Here is a 25,272-nt window from a genome sequence, read left to right as displayed (position 1 = left end):
CTCAGTTAAGTAAACTATTAATATGGTAGTGAAAATGTAACTTCTCTGTATTTTCTTGCATCTTTTGTAAACTAAATAATGCTTATGCACAAAAACCTTAACGGCTGTGACATTAGCTATTTAGGAGGTCACCTAAAATATAAAAAAGATGACATATCTTGTCATCAGATCTGTTATTTCAGATTTAAATAACTATTAAGTCCAGTCTGACAATAAGCATGATTCACCTGTGAATGGGGCAGTGGTGAGGATGATGATTATTATAAGAATATTAAAATACAGAGATGAAACAATAATTTGATTTACAGAAAATTATTGCTAACTAGTGAATCAAATAATTGTTAAGCAAATACAGCAAACAACTTCTTGTACCAGGTTCAACAATGTGAAGATTTTGTGTTTTTTGGTGGTTTTATAACATTGTAAACTGAACACCTTTTTGATTTGGACTTGGTTGGAGAGGTTAAAAAGGCTCAGTAGTGAACTACACGCTACCGTGCTTGTTTGTACTATGTTTGGCCAGAAAATATTTGGCTAAAACAGATCAGTGACGCGGGTTTGCCCTCATCGTTCTCTGTGAAGTTTGCTGGAATTGATGTAATAGCTTTTTATGTGGAGTAAGTACTGTGCTGGATAAAAAAAAATGCCTTTTAAATACTACATTGTTGAAGGAAATAGCATGAGTAACAGGTGAACCAACTAAAAGTGACATATTTTCTTTTTTAATAGGTACTGTTGCGGGAGATCAAATTCAGGCCAGTATAAAAAGTGATTCATGTGGATTTTGAAAATAAACTAATAAATATTTAAAGAAACTTAAATTGAGAACAGAATCACTGCTGTTGTAATAAGAGTGCGTGGGCTCTGCACTTGCTGAGGGCATCTGATAGAAAGTCAATCACATCATATCTACTAGAACAACCGGCAAACAGCTTCCCACGTCCCTGTAAAGTTCCACAAGGCTTATTTACAATGCAACAATGACAACATGCTTAAGAAACAGATGGGGCCACCAACACTGAAGCCTCTGGTGGTCCCTAAGAAACCTCTACACCACAAATGACTTGGTCTGGGTTCTTTCTCCTCATTTTCTTCTGTCTATGCCACATAATCAAAGTCATGTCATAGAGGTTAATGTCAGCACATTTCCTTCTATGGTTAAGCCAATTGTTAATGGGGAGCATTAAATGTAAACAGCTTTCAGGCTGGACTAGCACATTCCGTCGGCATGAACATATTGTGTGCTCCTCATCGCGTGGGGGCAGGCAGCTCCTTTCTAAATAGCCTGCGGCAAGTTACGGCTCCCTCCTCCCGACTAAGGGCTCCATCTGGAACAGTTAAGGTCACATGCTGCTCTCCTTTATCCTTTGTTGAACCACAACACCCACATAAAAAGATAACAATTTCTTTCTTGATCAGGTCTGCGCAAGATCTCCGTAAAATCTAGTACCTAAAGTGACACTAAACTTTTAACTCAACAGAACCAGGGACCGCTCTTTTTTTTCTTTTTACATAGAGGAAAGGAGAGCTCAGGGGTTCTAAGAAAGAAAATTATGCGATACTTCATTGATCCCTGAAAGGAAATTCTCTTTTAATCTGCTTTCCTCCAGAGAGAGATTGGAGCGGGGGTCAGTGCCCCTGGACTTTAGTCCATAAACTGAAGTCATGAACTCATGTTCATCAAGACTGCTAATGACAACACTTAAATCCTAGGTAGGATGGTATCTAAAATTCTATTGATTCCTTAAGAGCTTTATGTCACATATCATCACTGGTTCATCAGAAACATTAAAATGCTATTATTAATGCTAAAATATTTTAATTTGCACCAACATGCAGGCATTTTGAGATTTCAAAGTTACCCTAAATATGTTCTACACCTCAATTCACAATATGTTAATTTGAATTGCCTTTTTGTTTGAAAACTTTTAACACTTTTAAGAAGTGCTGTATAAATAACACATTTTACAGTCATTGTATTTTGAGGTCCACACAGTCAAACATGGCCATCCACCAAGCATAACCAGAGACTCCACAGAGGAAACAGTCAAACATGACACCGGAGAATGCAGAGTACATTGTTCCAGTGTGAGAAGGAGGAAAGATGAGCATGAGTGTGAGTGTGTACACAAGCGCCAGGACTTTTTAATCAGGTCTACAATTTCAGGTCTACAGGGAAACCTAACATGACAGCAGCAGCTGACACTTGTTCCATTTCTGAAGACCTCGTCTACCTGCTGTGCAACACATGAACACCAGCTCATATGCCGCCACTCCCAGTTGTGCAGATGAAACCAATTTTCTCCAGGGTGAAGTAGTCTAGTGGTAACCTGTGGAGATCTCTCATTGACTGATGTGCTACAGAGGAGATTCAAATTGTTCCTTAGTACTATAAACATGTAAAGTAGCCAACTAGTCTAAGGGGAATAATACAAAACAATGTGTTTTTGCTTAAATAGCCTTTGTCAGGGTTACAGGATATACTCACTATATAAAGTGAAACTGTGTGAGACTGCCTGACGGCCCAGAATCCAATCAGACAGCTCTATGTAGACATGTCGACCTTCACCCTAATAACCTTTGAAATGTTTATTTTTATTGTTTTCTTTGTAGAGGAAATTACTAGAGGTGAAGTTCCTCCCATTCCGGTAGACCCTAAGGGACTTCATTTCTGAAACAGATGTACAGTAGAAATTGTGATCCCTGTTGATTTGAGCCATAGATTATACATATGTTGTTCGTGAATTTAAAAGATAATTTCCCATGTCAGGAACGTCACGGTTTGTTGTAGTACCACTTAGTTTTGTGTGAAATCGCTCAATGACATGCACATTTTGTCTATGCTCGGCGACAGTAGTCGCATAGGTGAATAGAGTAGTCTTTCTTTAAGTAGTCTTTCTAATTGTCTATTTTCAGTGTCTGATAGTTCCATCAGTTTTACGGCAAACTTGACCTGCAAAATGATCTTTTAAACTGACAAACGTGAAGCTTATGGCTTAATTCAAACAGGATCAAATGATTGTTTTTCCCTGTTCACTACCGTACATATCTCTGCCGAAATAAGGTCTTGTGGTGGTTACGGTGGTGTGTCCTCCATGAGGAATCCTCCAAAACGCCTGTCTGCGGCTCTTAATATCTGGTGTGTTAGCAGCGAGATTTTAAAAACACATTCAAATGTCTACTGCACGGCGTGAACGTGGAAAACACAGCCTTTTTACACAGGCGCCAAGTACTGATCTGTTATTATATGTGTGTTGTCAGTTTGTCCCATTTTACAGCAATACAATTGAAGTGATATTAACAAACAGAGAAATGTTTCTTTTTAGATAAAACAGATGTTGACAAAGTTTCCTTTTGGGGACATCATTTGAAATTGGGAAAATTAGAAGTTGGAAAAAGGTTATAAATTGCAATATATCGCAGAATATTGCAATATGTTTAAAATCGCAATAATATCATATCGTGGCATAAGTATCGTGATAATATCAAATCGGGAGCCATCTGCCGATTCCCACCCCTGCATAAATAGCAAATCCTTCCATGAGTTAGTACATACAGCAACCATTGATGGAGAACACAGGATGCACCAGGATTCAGTTTCACATTTTTTTTCTGATGGAAGCAAAACAGAGCTCATATGAAATGGATTTCTTGACAATACATTGGCTACATGATCGTCAGTATGTTAGAGGAGTCCTCGCCATCTAAGGTTACACAAGCTGTGTGACTTGTGAGCATCCACACGGCTCCAATGAACATTATTCATTGGGACCTTAAAACTTGAAAAGTTCAAGCCTTTTTAAAGCAAAACATTAGAAAAAAAACTAAAAATGAGCTGCGGAAAATGTTATGCAACCTGTATGAAGGTCATCTTTTCTCATTACCAATAACAGTCTATTTAAAAAAAAGAAAAACTTGACAGTAGCAAAGATATTAAATGTCATATCCACCACTTAGTTTTGTAATAGACCTTCAGCGATTGTTACACACACAATTATATTTGGTAACTTCTGCTCAGTCAGGGTTTCCATTAAGAAAACAAGCAGTTCTATAATGCAGATTCACCGGCAGTTATAATGGATTTTTTCTAACATATGTCATGATTATGTTGCCGTTTAGCTGGTTAATGGAGATGTTGAAAAATGATCAGAAGATAAAACAATAAAATGCTGAATTCAATTTGAAAACCTGGCATCAATGGTTACTTTACCAAATTAAAGTAATTCAGGAGTGAGTTTTGAGACAATGTGAAGGAAACTCACTCACAGGGGGACAAAGTATGTCTTGAATAGTTGATGTGTAGTTGTCATTTAGACATGCACATATTTCACGACAACTGGAACTACGGTTAATTAAAAATGTCTAATACACAAGCCCTGTGCATATTTATAAAGATGATGGACCCACTTTTTTCCCTTTTTACAAGGGGCAGCCGCTGTTGTTAGTTTGACTTTATTTGTCTGGAGTATTCTGGACTATTGTGTGTTAAAAATCAACCAGACAAATGTACAGCTGTCATAACGGTTTGAAACGATCAAAACATACTACTTTTTTCAGCTCAGGTGATTCTTCAAGAGTGTTCTGCACAGTGTGTCACGAGCGCTGTCCAAGGTGCTGAACCTGAGACCACCGGGGATGTGGGAGCTGTTTGAAGTGACTGCTGTTCCCATTCTTTATGACCAGGAGATATCCATGGTTTTATTTCATGTAATTTAATAGACATTTATGACTGGATTTTAATTGACAACTTATTACATTGTTTGGTGTTGTTAAAATAAAATACTGTAACAACCTTTTTCAGAAACATCTGCATGGAAGCAAATACTGTAACAGTCTTTTGAATACTGTATATCCTGTTATCACCATTTGTTTTACTGCAATCGGGATTTGTTAATTTCTACGTGTTTGTAAATTACATATGGGAGGGGGAGCTGTTGCTAGGGAGGTTGAGCAAGTGGCCCACTAATTGTTGCTATTTTAATTCCCTGCTCCTTCTGTCTACATGTCAAAGTGTACATGAGCTAGTCAATGCTGACCCTGGCACTGCTCCCAATGGGCAGGCCAGCGCCTTGCCATTGCAGTGGTTTGTGAGGCTAACTGTAGTGCCATGCGTTGGCTATGGTAGGAAAGACATATATCCTATTTAAGTGCAGTCCTTTTGCCATCTCATACTCAGTTTGAAATAAACTGATGTTCCTTCTAAAAAAGCTATCCAAAAAAAAGACACTTAAAAAGTGACCTCTGTTAGGCAACATGCTCTTGAGGATTATTTCTCACAGACACATGTTCTTCCTGTGGGTGCCAGGTGGCAAAACAATGCACATATAATGAGGGCACTGACACAAAACACAACATGGGGAAACAAGACTAAATTAGGTCTTCAAGCTATCTATGTTGGAATATTTAATTAGGATGTCTAGAGGACACATAAAAGATTTTAAAAGGGAAGTTGTACAATACCTATGGAGAATATTGACATTTCTTTGACAATTAACTGAAGAGAATATTCAGCTATAGCACAACCTGAGCAGAGCATTTTACCTGTTACAGCTTTGACCTCTAGATACATTTGTTGTGTTGTGTGCCATGACTGTAAAGAGAAACTACTTACTTTGATCACTTCTCTAATTGCTGCCGCTGCTGTACAGTGTTCATTAATCTGCCTGAGATGCCACTGCACCACAGCCTCAGCTGGTGCAAAACACTGTGTCACGAGCTACAATCTGCATTGACACACGGCTGCACTATACACGCACTGATTCAAACCTTCCCTTCCTCCTCTCATCAACTATCCCTTCCTCTTTAGGGCACATGCTAAAAAGGACCTGAGCTAGAAACATACATGCAGCGTCAGATGATGACTCACAGCAGCATTATATCCAGTGCTGTCTAATTGTTACACCTGAAGCATACACAACTGCAGTATATGCCTCCAAGGACACCGGATGCTCCCATCTACCAGATGTCTTATGAAGTTAAAACAAAAAACAAGAGATATGGTTAAGAGAAAAAAACAGAAACAAATAGACAATAGGCCTGGAAATCAACTCCACTCACCTTCATGTCTCCTCACATCAGAGAAGGGTATAAAAGTAGTGGAGATGAATGAATGTCAAAGACAAAATGAGAGTATGGGGGAGAGAAACCCTGAGAAATCAAAAGGTGAAAAAGAAAAAAACTGACCGTGAATAGAACCGGGGATGAGCTTGTGATATGACGGGAAATAAAACTATGAGGAGGGAGTGGAATAGAACAGCTGATGACAGGAGGAGAGGAGGAGTAAAAGGAAGGAGGGAAGGCTTTGTGAGAAATCAGCAGGTTGTGGTGGTGTTGCAGGAGAGAGAAGAACGGAGCGAGCTAACAAGAGAAAGTAACAGGGAGAGAGCAGTGCAGCCAGCTGAGTCTAGACTGCCTCTTAAAAGGACAGTCTCCGCATTCACAGCACACTCCAGCCAATGACGAATAGCCGAGAGATTGAGGTGTACCGCTGACTGGCTGTCTGTGTGCCAAGAGGATGTTCAGATGGAGAGGAGGCAGCCAATGACAGCAAAGAAGGATATCTAACTAGGGGAGATGAGAGGGAGAGGCAGTGAAGCTATGTGTGGATGGGTTGTTCAGCCGGAGAAAAGCATGCAGACGGATCAAGGGCATTCGGAGCACTAGCATTCCCTTGGTTACTCTGGTCAATAGAATACGCACATCTTGGCACCTGAAGACTGATACACGTTTAGAAGGAAAGCAACAGCGTGAGCTCTGAGTTACACAATCATCTATGATGCACATGATGAAATGAGCCAGCCACTTTGGGCCATTTTACTTGGTAACACAAGAGCACACAGTATCTCAACACTGTTACTTGGCTACAATCCACCCATCACTTTCTCTGCATTTCTTTCTCTGCCACAATTGTCCCTTTTAAGGACATGCTGAACAGTGTGTCTTTATGTGACTTGGTTTGAGCAGGCAGAGACAGCGGCTTGTAGACACAATGAAGGGTGCGGACCAGATTCACTGCAGGCTCAGAGCAGAGCCCATGTCTCTTCATCAGTTCCTTGACACTCACAAGAAGTATGGCAAGACATTTCCTACACACATATTACCTCAGACATCAACAGGCCTTTCTAGTGAACTAGTCTATGAGAGATAAGACAGGCAACTAAGTTGAAGCTTTTTGTTCTAAATAGTTATGGCATCTTTACAAATGTTTTTTAAACTTTGGAAAAACTTTATCACAGTACCGCTGTTTGGCTCAACCATAAACTAGCCACCGCACAAAATATTCAATGCTTACAGTTTCTTGCTTGACCTAATCACAATTGTTGTACTGTTAAAACCATATACTCAAAAACACTCATTACTCACGTACACCATTGAAGCTTAGGCAATGGCTGGTGCCGCTGAGCAGTTCAAGTCCTGTTCCCTTCGCTGTCACATACTGTACAAGGACTAGAATAGTGCCGATAAATTCACATGTCCAGTACTGTGTTAGAGGCCTGATCTTGTGTTTGTTTGAATTCCTGTGGCTTTCTGCTCTATCGTCTCTCACTCACTCTCTCTCTGTCTGTCCCCCCCACTGGCCCTGCCTGCTAAAAAGCCTATCTGCGTCAGCTGCACCTGCTGCCTCTGACTCTTTGCTTCGCAGCAGGGAGGCGCTGTCTTAGAACCAAAACACACACACACACTCTGTACAGTGTTGAGATCAGTCAGTCTCCATGAGCAGGAGGGGGGTTGATAAGAATGACAACAGCATGCATGACTGAGGAGAACATGTGGCTCTCAACACTGAGCCACATTTCCATAAATCCTTTCGCTCATTCTGTTTTCTTACAACCGCCGTGGGTCTGCATTGCAGCACTAAGTCCGGTTGTCATAAGCAAGTAACTCTGGTAATCCTTCAGATTGCTTCTAACGGCCATTACAACCACACAGGCAATCTGTAAAAAAATAAATAAAATAAACTAATGTGGACATGCCGATAAATCATTCATCATCATAGTTGTCTTTGAACACTTCTTTGGCTAATTTACCCTAATAGAGGCAAGTTATCGTCATCCTACTGTCACCTCGACATCATTTAAGTCCCAAGGCCGCAGCAAAACATATCAGTGCACAATCCCTCATTTAAAAAAAGAAAATTGCATAAAAATATGCTTCATGAATATTTATTTTCCCTTCATACTTTATTTAGGTTAAACAAGAACTGACAGCATGTGGCAACTTTATTAGTTTAAAATGTAATTTTGGGTGTCAAATGTGTACCGATACATTTATGTTGGGAAACAATACTGTATATGTTCAGAACTAATGTTATTCTGTAGAATTCAGATTTGGGAAGAACATCTGAGTATTGTAAATGCGTTGTTGATGATTAAATAGATTCATGAATGAGTTTTGTGTCATCGGCACTCTCACGCCACTGGCGGCAATGATAAAGAGCCAATAGTCATAAATCTCTTTGAGTTAACCATCTACATTGAGTTAACTATCTACATCAATTTAAACACTGACATTCTACAAGGCTGTATACTGGGAACTCACAGACAACCCTTGGTGCTGTCTAGGATGTGAAACACTTTCCCAGTAGATCTTCTTTAATATGGAGGTTGGCGAGCCACCTTTTTCAATCCAGTTTTAAGGTATGACAAAAATCAGAAATGTCAAGTCTCACATTCCATAGACTTCAGCAACACTAAAGCAGGCAGTGTTACAGCTAACAATCTCTGGCTTTCAGTGTTGAGTAAGCCTCATGTTTAAATACTCTTAAGGTCAGCTCTCTCTGGTTTCAGTGGAGGCTGTACATGGGTTTGACTCCCTCACCCTGAAATGGCAAAGTGGCTAAAGTGACTCCTCCGTGCTTGAGTGTCTGTACAACTGTTTTGAGACACACTGTGCTGATCCTTACACTCTGTTTTATTTATTTGAAGTGTATGTGATTTCTGTGTAGGAAGCATAGACAGACATTTCAGACTGAACATTTAAAAGACATTTTAAGATTTTAAGAAGTTATTTTTTCTTCTACGTACTAAATCTGGGATTTGAAAGTATAATTTAGAAAGGTTCAGCTGAGTGCGCACACACAGATATATACGAGCACACACACAATGCATAAAACCACTAAGGCTAAAATAGCAGCAACACAAAGGATGCAGTGCCCAAAATAAAGCTTTTAGGCCAGCAGAAACTATTAGTCACCTCTGAGAATAAACCATGCTCACAACAACAATCCTAATTGAGCAATCAAAATGTGCTACAAACATGAATGCAGAGCCAACTACTTATTTACCAACAGTAAGGGGGCTTGTTTTGTTGGCTAGCCTTCACATCATAGGACTACTGACACAATTAGGATTGGTACATACCAACAGTAGGGGATTTTTGAGGTTGAAGTCCAGCTTTCTTCTCTTTCTTCCATCTGCCTTCATGCTCCTGGGTGTAGGAGTCACTTTACCCTTGACCCTCTCTATGTTTTCCTCACCCCCTCCCACACACAGCTTTAGCCAGACAGTTCCAGTTCTCTTCCACGAATCAGCATTAGGTCCCCAATAGCCAAGCCTGCCCCTTTAACCCATGCTTCCTCCTCAGCTTACCCTTACCGATTTCTCCTCATCTTAGGTGAGGAAGGGCAGAAATGTTGATCTGGCTCTGTACTTGCAAAGCACTGCCAGGACCTCCAAACTACCTACCTATTTCTCCAAGACTGGTAATCTACTGTTGGCATTCTCTGGGGTATTAAAATGTGTTACTGGGGCAAAGTGGGTGCCGGTATTAGTGAGTGCTGAAAACGTTGCCCAAAAAGGAAAAGAGGCTTGGTAGGAAATGAGAGGTACAAACATGACTACTTATGTTTTAGGCTATGGCCACACTAATGGGGACTACAGCATCTTTTCCTCTCTGTTTTGGCCTTCCATCCATCCTCCAGATCAATGAAATCTTAATGATAATGTTCTTCACAGTGATAATCTAACAACAATGGCTTGTGGTGTTATGTGCAAAGACAAAAATTTGGTTTTTGAAAATGCTGACATGACTGTTATGTGATTATCTAAGAGTCATGTGATCAATTTGAGAACTTGGACAAGGTTTAAAAATTAAAAAAAATAGTTTTAGAAAATTGGGCAAACAATTAAAAGCTCCTAGAGGACAGATTTAAGTGTTTTTGGTGTTTTAGTGTGTAAGCCTTAACTTTCAGTTCATAAACATAGTTTAAACAGCCATTAAGGGGATCAATAAAAGTATTTCTGATTCTGAAAAGCACCTACCTCCTGGAGATACCATCATTGTAATATTTTAGTGAGGCTTATAAAAATCATTAATCTCTTTTCATTTTTACTGTACAAAATTGAATATAATATTGAATCAAAATTAGATTTAATGTCTTTGACACCGTTTTACAGAAAATGGCCCTGACAGAAAGTATCTAAATCAATTACAAATATAAAATACATTTCCAGGTCCTCCGCATTGTTCTTTTTTATGACGCTGGGAAAGTTCTACATAGCGCTAGCATGTTAAAGGCCGAACAGCAGGTGGTACAGGGTTAAGGTTATAGACACATAAACAGAGTTTAAAATACCTGCATTGGTGTGGATATGGGCTTACTAATTTATGTCCCAGTATTAAATATCTGTGGACAGATTTCAGAAAAAAAGGGAGCAATTCAGCAGGATGGGAAAAAAGCTAATGCACCAACTTTGGACATTTACTACCATATCCATATAGTATTGTATGAAAATGCATGTTTGTTTTTATCAACTCTAAGTATGATACAGTATGATGACAGTGGTGATCATAGATGGCAGGACCGAAGGGAAGAGAAAGAGAGAAAGTGGGGTAAAGCAAGAAAGTGGGGGTAGAGAGAGAGAGAGAGAGAGAGAGAGAGAGAGAGAGAGAGAGAGAGAGAGAGAGAGAGAGAGAGAGAGAGAGACCTTCCTAAGCTGGATCTAGTGGCCTGCACCCTCCTGTTCTTTATCCTGGCTTCCAGCACATGATCCAGCTAACAGGAAACTATGGAGTGCTTTGATTAGACCTGCTGGTGTGCGCACATAGTGGGAAACGTGGCGGAGGTGGGGGAACATGGGGTCCACGGCTCTGCCACCACTTTGCAAGAATGCCAGGCCTCTGCACTGACACATATGTATGTCAGTACAGTGGGGCCCAAAAGTTTGGGCCCCCCAGTTAAAAATTTGTGTTAATGTGCATAAAGAAGCCAAGAAAAGATTGAAAAATCTCCAAAAAGGCATCAAATGAAAGATTAGACATTCGTATTATATGTCACAAAAAAAGATTGATTTTATTTACATTTTCAAAATAACAGGAAAAAAATGACGTCTGCAAAAGTTTGGGCACCCTGCAGAGTTTATAGCGTGCATTGCCCCCTTTGGAAAGCTGAGACCTGACAGAGTCATGGATTGTTCTCAATCATCGCCTGGAAAGACCAGGTGATGTCAATCTTAAGGTTTTAAATGCCCAGACTCTTCTGACCTTGCCCCAACAATCAGCACCATGGCTTCTTCTAAGGAGTTGTCTAGAAAACTGAAACTGAAAATAGTTGACGCTCACAAAGCAGGAGAAGGCTATAAGAAGATAGCAAAGCGTTTTCAGATGCCAATATCCTCTGTTTGGAATGTAACTAAGAAATGGCAGTCATCAGGAACAGTGAAAGTTAAAGCAAGAAGCTTTGGAAGACCAAGACAAATATCAGACAGAACAGCTTGCAGGATTGTGAGAAAAGCAAGTCAAAACCCACGTTTGACTGCACGATCCATCCAGAAAGACCTGGCAGACTCTGGAGTTGTGGTACACCATTCCACTATAAAGAGATACTTGAACAAATGTGGTCTTTATGAAAGAGCCATCAGAAGAAAATCTCTTCTATGTCCTCAGCACAAAAATCAGCGTCTGAAGTTTGCAACTGAACATATAGACAAGCCTGATGCATTGTAGAAAGAAGTGCTGTGGACCAATGAGGTTAAAGTAGAACCTTTTGGCCGGAATGTGCAAAGGTACGTTTGGAGAAGAAAGGGCACAGAATTTAATGAAAAGAACCTCTTTCAAACTGTAAAGCATCGGGGTGGATCAATCATGCTTTGGGTTGTATTGCAGCCAGTGGCACAGGGAACATTTCACGAGTAGAAGGAAAAATGGATTCAATAAGATTTCAGCAAATTTTGGACGCTAACTTGATGCCATTGTGAAAAAGCTGAAGTTAAAGAGAGGATGGCTTCTACAAATGGATAATGACCTAAACACTCCTCAAATCCTAAACACTCCTCAAATCCACGGTGGATTACATCAAGAGGCGTAAACTGAAGGTTTTGCCATGGTTCACAATCCCTGACTTTAACTAATTGAAAATCTATGGATAGACCTTAAGAGCAGTGTGTGACAGACAGCCCAGAAATCTCAAAGAACTGGAAGACTTTTGGAAGGAAGAATGGGTGAAGATATCTCAAACAAGAATTGAAAGACTCTTGGCTGGCTACAAGCGTTTCCAAACTGTGAGACTTGCCAAAGGGGGCAGTACAAGGTATTAACTCTGCAGGGTGCCCAAACTTTTGCAAACGCCATTTTTTTGTTTTCTGTTATTTTGAAAGTGTAAATGATTGAAATAAAATCTAACTTTTTGTGAAATTTTATACGAATGTCTAATCTGTAATTCGATACCTTTTGGAATTTTTTTTCATCTTTTCTTGTCTTCTTTATGCACATTAATACAAATTTTTACCTGGGGTGCCCAAAATTTCTAGCCCCACTGTAAGCCTGTGTACAGTATAGACAATGAGTCTATGTTACCTTATATGACAGAAATCTAAGCATTTTCCTGTTAGTTCTAACAATTTTATAAACAAAAATGTATATTATGCTTAAGTACATAAAACCCCAATTCACAAAACTGGTTAAAAAAAATATTAATATTTAAATAAATCGCTGGTAGAGTCCGGTACAACCCAACTCTGGAGATAAAACTGAGATCACCTCTCATATTAAAGTCCATGTTCTGCTTGTTTAACAGCGGTTTGGTAAATTGCTCTTAACCACATTTAGAGAGGATATGAATTGCTATTTTTATTCTTGATTCTTGTCATTTTGGTGGTGGTGATTTTCCTCTGGGGCTGGCTTAAAACCTTTGGAGGGGCACCAAAAATTCCTCTATGCAGAAAAAAATCTACACACACTATTAGCCATACGTTTAATCTAAGCGTACAAATCCTACACAGAGCAAAAGAAAAGACACAAGGCTGGCTGGGTTAGGCATGTAAGTCAGTGAGTCAGCGGATTACCCCAACACTGTTATTTAGGTGAAAACTAAGAGTAATGCTGAAAAATGTGGTGCTAGCATTAGCCGCGGCTAAAAGGCCCTAATAATGGCACTTGGAGCAGTCGAAACAGGGAGGCAAATTTCCCATGACAACTTCAGCAGTGGGTCTTGATCGCATCAAAAGGTCTCGCAATGTAGACAGTTTTTTTTTTTTAAGTTCATGAACTAATAGGAAAAAACTATTCCAAGACTTATTTTCACATTTGCAAATGATAGCAAAACAACCCCTAAAAACAGCTTGGCATTGAACATCATCCTGAAGTGTGTCTATGTTACAAAGTATCAAAACTGTCAAAGGATTACACAAAATTTGGGGTCAGATTTCCTGATTTAAAATTCTATTTTTGTTTATTTTATACTATATTAATTTAAAGTGTAAGAAGTGTATCCTCAAAGTAAAGGCAGTGTTTTAATAGGCAGCGTTTTAATAACTGTGCTGAAACACACCAATATTGGCCCCAGTATCAAAAGTTTTGACAATTTGTGGTTCTGTTAAATACACATTTACCACACAATATTGTAGAATTAACAACAACAACTTCTGCTATGCTCTTAAAATATCATGAAATAGGGAGGGAAATAAAGCTGGTCAGATTTGAAAACAATACTGTAGAGAGTAAACTGGGAATGCAGCACAGCATGTCTTCACTGTGGGAGATTAACTGTGTATTCCGTCTAGGGAAGATGTTTCTGGTCCTGACATTGTTTGCACAATAATCCTAAAGCAAAAGTGATAAAGGGAAAGCACATAACATTTCAACACAAATATGACAACTAGTGACAATCTTACACATTTAATGATCTCTGACCAGATATGGGATTTGGCAGAGAACCCATATTTAAAATCAAGATGTTTAAGCTATTGAGGATATTGTGTTGCGCATCTGCCGGATACATTCTCGCCAAGATATTTCTGAACCAAAAAAAAGAACAACCCACAGGCAGGTTCCTAATAGTGAACAAATCTGTGCACAAATAAAAAAAAAAATCACAATATTGAATTGTCAACAGAGTCCAAATATTGTCTGGCAGGAGAGTGAGAGCCACGCTGCTAAAACTGCTACTTCTGAAGCATGAATGAGTTAATCTTAAAATGGCTCAGTAAAGAATGTGTGACCAGTGTCCAACACACATACACACACGCACACACACACTTTGCAAATTAGGTTACAACCACTTATAAAACCACAAATGTTTGTCCTCCAATACTCAAACAATGCAGCACTTGTAATGGAATCAATGCTGATCAAGAGAAGTGTGAAATTAATGTCTGTATTATTACTCTAGTTCTGTCCGTCAACTGAAATGCTTGCCTATAACACCACCAATTCAGACTAAATGCTTAAATACAGCTGTGTATGTAGGTATGTATGTATTATAATATAAATAATTCCACTCAGGGAGAGGTATTTTTTAATACAGCATTGTGTGAGGTTGTGTATAGCATGTGGTACTTTCTGTGTCTTAGTGCTGTCACAGCATGTTTGAAGCTGAAGAAAACTCATTGTGACGAGTGGTCTGCTGGTGTTCCGGTGATGGAGGGTAAATGGGGCTGAGGGTGGGTTTGCCTGGGTCACCTCTAATCCAAATACTTTCCTTGAGAATTTTCCACCCATCGCCTTAAATCCAAACACAGTCTTGCCCCACCAGTAGGGGGCACAACGTAGCTCAAATCCTCTTGTTTTTCTCATGTGCCAATTGAATTTTAAATGCACAGTTTGCTATAAAAATGCCATTTAAAGTCTTTAAAGTCTAAACACTCCCAGGTACATTATATTATTAAAGCAAGAAATTACTGCTGTTACTTGCTGAGATAAACAGCAGCCTCTATTAAAGTAATCCACCATTTTAAATATACTACGTCTATTTTTCTTCTTCCCTGGACATGACTTAATAAAGATCCAGTCATTGCCGCTGTATAAAAATAGTTCAATTACAGCAGAACTGAATGTGAAGAGATATCCTGCTAGATGCATCCTCTCTACTCCAAGTTTTAATGTGTCTTTGCTGCCATGCAAAAGATGATAATAAGGCGCAAGATAAAGCTGCAGTAGAGAAACAAACAGTAAGTAAGAGCTTCAGACTGTGGTAATACAAATCAGTGACTTTAGCCTGTTTATTATACATTAATGGCGATTAGAGGAAGTTATCTGCAATTGTTAAGACCAATAACGCGATTTAAACTGCTACTGATTCCTATAAACTAAACTAAAAACCTTTATTTGTAGGTTTTCAATTCACACAAGTAGAATGGCTTGTTTATTGCTTAGGCCACATGGTCAAACTTAAATGATTTCTTTGAAATGGCAGGGCAGACTGTAATACAGCTCCAAAACCTGGAGGTCTCAATTCAGAAATTTTAGGTGTTACACCACAGCCAGGTAGCCAGTTCTTTTTTAGCTCACGCATACCCTTCACCATACCTAGAGATTGGCATGATGTTATTTCAGTTAACAGTTGGTTTGATTTGCATTGAGAGATGATCTTATGGAAAGTACCCCATGCCTATCTCTATGTATGGTGAAGGGTATGTGATTATGTCAGGCTATTTCAATTCCAAAAGCCAAGGGAAATTTGTCAGGATGCATAATAGCCTGAATCCATGAAATTACTGGCCTTTAAAAATAAAAATCTGCCTGCTTCTGTGGAAATTTAACATAGATTTGTGTATACTTATGCCCCCTGTATTTTACAGAAGAACACTTATTTATTTACAATACATTATTCATTCACAAAGAAAATTGATATCTTTAAAAAGGTTGGATTTTCCTAAATTCTTTGAATTAAGTCATTAACATTCAACATGGCATGGGTTTGTAAACTTAAGCAAGCCACAGCAGAAGTTTATACATTTTAAAAGAAAAGATTATGTTGACAAGTATGTTGACCGGAGTTCAGACTGAAGCTGGGTAAGCCTTCTCAGCATTATGGGGGGGTGTGCAGTTACTGTAGAGCCATAGGTGCTAGAATGTGTGAAACATTACAAAGATGTCATCACATGCTCAGTGCAGGGAACCCTAGAGATTTTCAACAATATTTAATACTTGTCTTCCATAGTTAACTGGCCTGACATTAACCTGGAAAAGCATTTTTGCTCCAGGACAAGACCTGTTCATTCTGTGCACACTCCACTGCACAGTGTTTTCTTGTAGTACAGAAGAATTTTTTTGGTGCCCGTGCATTTTCCAGGCTTTGTTCCAATATTTTGCTCAGTTTTTAGTTTGGACTAACAGAAATCTAAAGCAGACAAATTGTACAATTTACATAAGGAGTGCAACAAGACCTTTTTTAGACCACTAATCACGTTCTCTACTCAGTTTGAATACTCTGATTAACTCCCTTTAAAAAAAGAAAAATAAGTAGCCTTCTAATTCTGTTAGGCAATCTTATCTTGTTAAAGTGTAATGACATTCAGTGCAGTCATGTGTGATTACGTTGGGATTTCCACAACACTGCGCTGTTAAATGTCTCATAGGTGAAACAAAAGACATAATTTACTTAAAAAGAGGCTGTGTAAGATATTCAGGAAAAAAGTGGTACGGGATTGCCTACACACAGCTCTCCAAGACCGTTCCCAAATCTGTCAAATACCAACGCTTTGTCATGGCCCTTGGTGTCATATTGACACACACCAACCACACATGTACTAACATGCATGCACAGCCAGACCGGCTACTAAAGCAAAGAACATAAGAGATTTTTGTAAGCAACAAAGCCAGAATTCAGAAAAATTCTACTCTTCTCTTTGACTTATTCTTGATCTTCATCATCTCTTATCTTCAACAGAATAATTAACATTTATACATGCCATTGTTCTACCAAGCTTAAGGTTGCCTCTGGATAGATACCACTGCCCTCACCTTCCACCCTCAGTGTTTTCCGAGGTGTCACATATCCACCACTCGCTCTTGTTGCTAAAGGGCAGTAGGGAGGAGGAATGATTTGGCTAGAAATAGCAGTGTCACATGAGCATGTGCAGTGATCATTCACCCAGCTGCTCATCCTTACATGGAGCCCTGCCCCATCCGTACAATAAAAGGGAAATAGTGGTAACACCATCAACACAACAGTGTGGACCGGGGCAGACAGGTCGATCATTCATGTCCGAGACTTGTCACATCCTTCACCACACTAGGAGAGCGGTGTTAAAATGGACATGCAAGTTCACACCTGCTCAAAGTTTATGAACTTCTACAAACTCAGAAGAACTTTCACAAGGACAAAAGAACCCCGAGCCGCTTGTCCCATGAGAGAAAACCCAAACTATGTCTAGACAATTAATAGAGAAAATAATTACACATAAGTTTATGTTCATATTGAAATCACAAAATTGTCTTAATCAAACTTAGTAGCAAATAGCAATGTAACGATTACCAGTGTAACGGTAAATCACAGTAGAAATGTTGACAGTAACAATTACCCTTTTCATTTTAAATATCCTTATTATCGCGGTGAATTAACACGGTGTGGAAACCCTGTGTTTAATCTTTCCCAGCTTCAACTTCCCGTGGCACCTGAAGTTGCCACGGCAGGCACACTACGTGGCCTACAACAAGTTTCTTTTCTTGAAGCTGGAATCATGTCAGAAGGAGGACATGACACCACTCAGGCCATTTATTAGCCTTGTTAAAAAAAAGCCCATAGTTATGACAGTAACACTTGCTCTCTCTCCTGAGATGATTGAGAAATCTGTGACAAGAGTCATCGCTTTGATCTTGTGCCAAGCACTCGCACTCAGACAGGAGAAGAGGACAGAATGTAGTAGCTGGACAACAGACTTTTTATTTTTCGTGTTTGGACTTGTTGAAGTTATGTAGCTACGTGGCCCAGAACGTAAGTTAAAACTATTCTTTAGTTTGCTAAACTGTCAAGGGTTTTACTGCCTCGTTATCTGTGTAAACGTATTTATATTTCAATAAGTTCTGCTACAATGTGCATACATTTAGCCCTTGTTGTTACAACATGTATGTATTGATTGATTGATTGATTGATTGATTGATTGATTGATTGATTGAGATTATTGCCTTGATAATATTGCTGTGTTTCTTATGGCATAGCTGATACATGTGAAGACTGTTTAATATTACTTGTGCAGCCACGTGTTGATATTCAGGCTGCTAGCGCAATTTGCTAGCAACATGCAATTCCCAGTAAACAGACTTGCCTGTGGAGCCACGTGCTTAGCTATTAAAAAGGTATATTACACTGTTTGCTCCGTTATGGATATGTGTGCAATAATAGATGTGACTTATTCTCAGTTCCTGTAGTACTGAACAATATTTTACATGTTATGTTATTACAGAGAAATTAATGTAAACATTTAGTTTTGGTAAATAATGTTCATAGTAAGTCAAATTATTATTTGCTTATATTTCCGAACCACATCCAACTTCACATGTAACGTCAAATACAACTTCAAAGTTAACTTCCTGTTGGAGTTGTAAATAAATCTTCCTGGATCTCAAAGTCAGACATCTCTGTTTCAAGTTCTTACCGGCACCCCTACAGCGGGCCAGTGTTTTAGTAGCCAGTTTTCAAAAGTTTTTACAAGCCTATTTTTGTTATATATAAAAACTTGTCCCATGCTCCTCTCAGTATTTCCTAATACTGCTTTGCCATAAAAGATTTCCAAAGCTTCAAACGTACCCCAGGCCTTGGTGGCAAAATCATGACTCCTATAAGTCAAGCAAGCCCTTGGTGCTCCTGAACAAATGTAGTTGAGTGAGAAGAACAGGAAAATAATGTCCATTCTACCTCCCATAAATAAAAGCACAATGCATCACAGTTCAGCAGTAAGCCTGTCATTAGCATACTTACACCAGGCCAGCACCCAAACAAGAGCAGCTCTGTGTGACAGCGCTTTGATACCGACCCTGCCGCTTACAGAAGGCCACCAGAAACACTACAAAAACCGCTCTCATGGCCCGAGTGGAGAGGACAAGCACAGCCAAAAACACACAACAGGTCAGACAAAACCATGTGACTTGCATCACATGCTACCTAGGGTAATTAATGGATAATTGTTTACATGCAAGTTGATATGAGTTTCCTTTTTTATGGGAAGATCATAGAGGTTGTGTCTTTAAAGAGGCAATAACTTAAAAAACAGAGGTTTGCTTGGATGAGTCACCCTCTCCCATTTAAGTGAGAGGTCTTTCTTTCTTCACAGCAACCAAGACGGGGAAAACTACCAGGAAGTCTATGGCCGCCAGCATGATTAAATAACTAAGTCAATGCTAAATGCTGTATTTGTCGAAAAGACACAAGAAACCTAAAAAAATACCGCAATCATTCTGCGAAGACATGTCGGTAAAGTATCTGAGCATTATGAGCTATTAAGGCTCACTTTAGGGTCAAAGAAAAATGCAGGCCTGCGTGACAGTGGTAACGGGAGGACAGAGAAGCATTATGGGATGCCAGCATTTTTAATCGGTTGTAAGCTTGCCACTAGACAGGAGTTCCCTAAAAACCAGCTGCATACACATATGTGTACAAACCACAAATATTTAAGTGTATAAATGCAACCTCAAGTATTCTTTTTTGCATTCAGGCAACTTAGATCTGGTTAGATATTGGGACAAAACTGAAGCAGTGGTTTTAAACTAGTCTAATTAAGAACTGCAATGGGTTAGATTTTTTTTAATGATGCTTTAACACTTTAATGATGCCCTTACCCTGAAACAATGCTTAAATTAAATCACCAAGAGACTCACGGAACTCTGATAACTGAAAAACTGCTATTCTTAAACTTTGTTTTATAGCATCTTTCTCCATCAGTGACAGCTATCAGCTTGCTTTATGCATGCTCTTCTCAGTTTCCTTTAACAACAATAACAACCCTTGCATGCCAGCCTTTTCCGCTCTCTTCTGTCCAGGGAAAGACATGTCAGCTCCACATGATCAATGACATGCTTAACCAGTTTTTCAGCAACAGTATGGATTAAGCCATGCTCCTAAAAGCACACGCATGCTCATTGCTCGCACAATTGACACTTTTTTTTCTGTGTCATCATGTGATGTTGCCATGGAGAAGGTTGGGCTCAGACATAACTGTGTGATTGTGCTTGGTGGAGGGGGGAGGTGGGCCACAATCAGAAAGACAGACTGTTCTGTGACTGTGACACTGCCAGCCTGGTGCCAACAGCCCTCCGCCCACAGACACACCCACTGGCAGCAGTGCCAGCCTGCACAGGGCCCTCCCGTCATGGAAATCAGAAACCAACGTCAATACATTTTCCATACGTTGCTTTTTCTCATGTTAATCTGCAAGATCAAGGTCATGTCTTCTTCTTTTTTCTTTTTTTTTTTTTAAATAAAAACGAGACTTTACTATATAAATAAAATTGATATCAGTTGTGCTACCAGCTTTTAGGTTAGGTGGTAGGGCAGCAACAAACAATTATTTTACTGATTAATCTGTTAATTATCTTGATTAATCAACTACTCGTTTAGTCTAAATAATAACAAATCTATGCAAGCAGCTCTGTGAGACTATACTTGGGCACAGAGGTGCTTTGAGCTACACGCCAACACATCTTAGTTTAACAAGCAAGCATGCTAACATTTTCCATTTGGCAATAAACACAAACTATACCTGAGGAAGATGGGGATGTCACTTAGGTGTTTGGTCATAAACGTAGATATTGGAGAAATTAAAACATTTGACCTGATGATGGTGCTATAGGAAAAGTTAAGTTTAGGTATTGCAATCCATCCTGAGGGGAAATAGAATGTTTCATGGCAATCCATCAAACAGTTTTTATTTCCCTGAAAAACCCAAATGTTAACCTCGTGGTGGTGCTAGAGGGGTAAAAAGAAGTGAAAACTAATGAAGATCAACGTTTTGGGACTCGTCTTCTTCAGTATAAAATACAGCAGTCCCCTGACTGGCATTTATACCAAAAGGGACAGGTGCTTCAAATCAGGACAATGCACTTAAGAGGCCAATCTAAAGGAGGCCCTTAGACCAACCAAGAGTCCGCTACAGCAATAATCTAGGGATCATCAAAGTCATTAGGATTAATCCTTTGGGATTATGCAAGTCTGTACAAAATGTCATCTTAATCCATCTGATAATGGTTGAGATATATTGAGATAGTCTGGACCAAAGTGGTAGGACTGACCGATGCTGTCATGCCTAGGGTCATGCCCCTATCATGGCTAAAAAAGTTCAACAAAACAAAGTTAAAATCCCCATCACAGTTTGAGAGCACAATATGAGGTCTTTAAATTGCTAATGTTTTGTCTCACAAACATTTCAAAGCTGAAGCTAGACCAGTAAATCAGACGATAAGTGACAAGACATTGCAGTGCAAGAATATGTTTGAGGTTACTTGGAAACATTGCCTCCATTCCAAAGTTTGTCCATCTAACTCTTAAATACAGAGATCATCACTGGCCCCAAAAATTGTTTTCAGTCGTCTAAAATATAAAACCAAGAGAGTCAGGCCTCACACTTCAGGTTGGAAACAGCAAATATTTTGCCATTTTTGTGTGATCACATTTCTAACAATCAAAAATGTATATTGTTGCTGTTTTTTTTCTATTATTAATTAATCAATTGTTTTAGCACTCTCTGATTATGAAAATATTGCTTTAGAACTGCAATCACGGATCACTGTCCCACAGTTTGTTTCATAGAGAAAACATAGCATGGGAAGTCTTTGAAAAAAAAAAAAGAAGTAAATCCTGCATAGATGGAGGCTGTGAAGTAATGTTTTGTGACCTGCCCGGACAATCTTGTCACAGATCGAGACACGTGAGGTACATTGTACGTTGGAACTAAAAGGTGGAGTCATAGATGGCAGAAAGTTCTTAGAAACTGCAACTGCCAGCACACCTCCAGGAAAACTGGTCTTACTCTGCTCTCTCAGCACTGTGTTGAACGTGAAAACATCACACAATCTACTGTAAATCTATCTCGCTCCCTCCAGTGACAGCCAGCTTCTACTTACTGACTTACCTGACTTAACTGCTGTTTAACTATGCACTGCTCTGTGTCTGTTATTAAGCATTTGGATTTATGGGTTAGCATAAAAGAGAGATTCCAATGACGGTGTGGTCTAAAATGTGGCTGCACCCTGTCACCACCGAACTGCCAATTTAGTGTGAATCACTGTGCCTCGATTGTTTTTTTTCCCGAAGGATTACACTCTTGAAAAAAGGCAAAGTACAGTCAAAATATAAATTAAATCTGTTCCTAAAGTTTCTGTGAACCCACCTTAATTCCACAAGGTAGCAATAGAAAAATTTAATTAAGGCTCAGTCAAAAGGAGGGCAACAATCGTAGCCTAGTATTAGTTTTTCCTCTCTGCCAAAGCTGTCTGATGAGACAGCACCACTGCAGAGAGACTTGCTGGTGTTCAACACACAAGTTTAAAGGGCACTATTATACAGCATTTTCAGGTTTATACTTGATTTTGTGTTTGTACTAGTACATGTTTACATGCTTTAATGTTAAAAAAAAACAAACACTATATTTCTTTTCGGGGGCCGGTATAGGTACGAGAGACAGCGGGACGTGACGAGAGAAAGGCGCCACTGAGCTGGCTTGGCCCTTCTTTGAGAATTCTTTATAGATTTTTCCTTCTTCCCTATGTACATTTTAATTTTTTTACTTCAAATATAAAGTAATACTAAGTAATAATTATAAATTTAATATAAATTGCCATAGTGAGTTTGTGATTGTTTGGCCGAAGATTTCTATTTCTTTCTACCTTGCTGACACAACCACTAAGCCTTAAGCAAATCATTGTGTAATGAAGTCACAAATATGCAAATGAGTGTGTGACATCATCTAGCTACTTTTAGTGACTTTCTAATGTCAAAAATCACAGATAAAGGCTATTGAACACCACCCAATCAGACATGTTTCAGCAGTAATGAGACCCAGAATTGGGGAGAATTTAACGACACTGGAAGCCAAGGTGACATTGTTTACTGCCGTTAGCATGTAGTTACATGGGACCATGTTAACACTGCACTCCAGTCCTGCCTACTTGGGAACAGATGACCAATCATAGAAGACCGACTTAGAGTTGTGTAACACTTAGCCGAGAGTAGAAAAAACAACAACAAACATAACATTGTAGATAAAAACACATTATGTATGATAGAAAACACGGAAAAGCATAATTTGTGACCTTTAATTGAAATGTTTCTTGGAAAGCAAATCAGACGGCTTCAAATGCTACCCAGCAGATTAAACTATGTGGGTGCATCAACTTTTACAAATCCCCTTTTAAGAGTTGTACAAGTGTGTGTAAGGTATAAACATAAGTGGAGTTGTGAGGAACTGGAAATTTATTCTAGTGCAACTTCATTTCTACTTCTTCATAGATACAGTGGGGAGAACAAATATTTCATACACTGCTGATTTTTCAGGTTTTCCTACTTACAAAGCATGTAGAGTTCTGTATTTTTTATCATCATAGGTACAGTACACTTGAGAAACGGTATCTAAAACAAAAGTCCAGAAAATCACACTGTATGATTTTTAAATATTTGCATTTTATTGCATGACATACAGTAAGTATTTGATCACCTACCAACCAGCAAGAATTCTGGCTCTCACAGACTTGTTAGTTTTTCTTTAACATGCCCTCCTGTTCTCCACTCATTACCTGTATTAACTGCACCTGTTTGAACTTACCTGTATAAAAGAAACCTGTCCACACACTCAAACAGACTTCAACCTCTCCACAATGGCCAAGACCAGAGAGCTATGTCACATCAAGGATAAAATTGTAGACCTGCACAAGGCTGGGATGGGCTACATGACAATTGGCAAGCAGCTTGGTGAGAAGGCAGCAACTGTTGGCGCAAGTATTAGAAAATGGAAGAAGTTCAAGAGGATGGTCAATCTCCCTCGGTTTGGCGCTCCATGCTTCATATCTCACCTCGTGGGGCATCAATGATCGTGAGGAAGGTGAGAGATCAGCCCAGAACTACACGGCAGGACCTGGTCAATGACCTAAAGAGAGCTGGGACCACAGTCTCAAAGAAAACCATTGGTAACACACTACGCCGTCCTTGATTAAAATTTGGCAGCGCACGCAAGGTCCCCCTGCTCAAGCCAACCCATGGGAAAAGGTCATGTGGTCTGATGAGAAAGAAATTAGGGCTGCACAATTTATCTAATTTAATAACAATCACGATTTTGGCTTCCCACGATCAAATTTGCATGATCAAGCAATATTTTCAATGCGACATTTCATAGAACGTTCCGGGTTTTTTTGCAAAGTCAATCTACCGCTCCGTAAACCACTGTCTGATCATGAGCCAGTCACAGTTTTTCTCTGCACCGCGCAGCTTAGTTTCTAGATGTAGACAGTCACAGAGGACGGAGTGACGTGAGGAAAATTCAACCAATAGCAGTCGGTTATAAGTCAGTCACAGGGTTTACCAGTTTACTAGTAAATGCAACATTTTGTCTTATCTGTGTAGTTTTTCAGACAACAGCAGTGACCAGTGCTAGTTAGTGTCCGTTAGCTCACAGGGTTCTAGGGTGCAACTTACATTTTTCCTAGGTCGCACCATTGCACCTAATGTCCTTGTATCCGCTGCCTCTCCACAAAAAAAGAAATGTTGTTTATATGGATATGGTTTAATTTTGCGTTACATGACACCTTTCTTCTGTAAAGCCGTGTATGTCTACAACTTCAACATAAGAAGAACGTAGCATAATATGGATGTGAAAGCAGTTATAAATAGCCTATGTGACCATAAATTATGTTTTGGTTAAAATCAACAAATAATCGTGATAAATTAATCGTGATCATAATATTTATCAAAATAATCGTGATTATCATTTTGGACATAATCGTGCAGCCCTAACAGAACTAGAGCTTTTTGGTCTAAAATCCACTATCCGTGTTTGGAGGAAGGAGAAAGATGAGTACAACCCCAAGAACACCATCCCAGTAGTGAAGCATGGAGGTGGAAACGTCATTCTT

The 25,272-nt window shown here is 39.2% G+C and overlaps 1 protein-coding gene across 8 annotated transcripts in view; it reads right to left on the bottom strand.

Annotated features, from left to right (window-relative positions):
• Positions 1 to 25,272, bottom strand: part of slc20a2 (solute carrier family 20 member 2) — a 58,086-nt gene that overhangs the window by 22,458 nt on the left and 10,356 nt on the right. Inside the window, exon 1 of one of the 8 annotated variants that reach the window (XM_032514927.1) lies at positions 9,360 to 9,467. The exons of 4 other annotated variants lie outside the window; for them this stretch is intronic. The gene's annotated coding sequence lies outside the window, so the exon portion shown is untranslated. Of the gene's footprint in view, positions 1 to 6,057; positions 6,373 to 7,362; positions 7,580 to 9,359; positions 9,468 to 25,272 lie in introns of those variants that run through there. 3 more of the 8 variants (XM_032514928.1, XM_032514923.1, XM_032514925.1) reach the window with 3 other exon arrangements.

The sequence above is a fragment of the Etheostoma spectabile genome, chromosome 5, assembly GCF_008692095.1.
Source record: "Etheostoma spectabile isolate EspeVRDwgs_2016 chromosome 5, UIUC_Espe_1.0, whole genome shotgun sequence".
Taxonomy (NCBI): Eukaryota; Metazoa; Chordata; class Actinopteri; order Perciformes; family Percidae; genus Etheostoma; species Etheostoma spectabile.
Note: the sequence above shows the minus strand (reverse complement) of the source record. Positions and strands in the feature narration are given on the sequence as shown.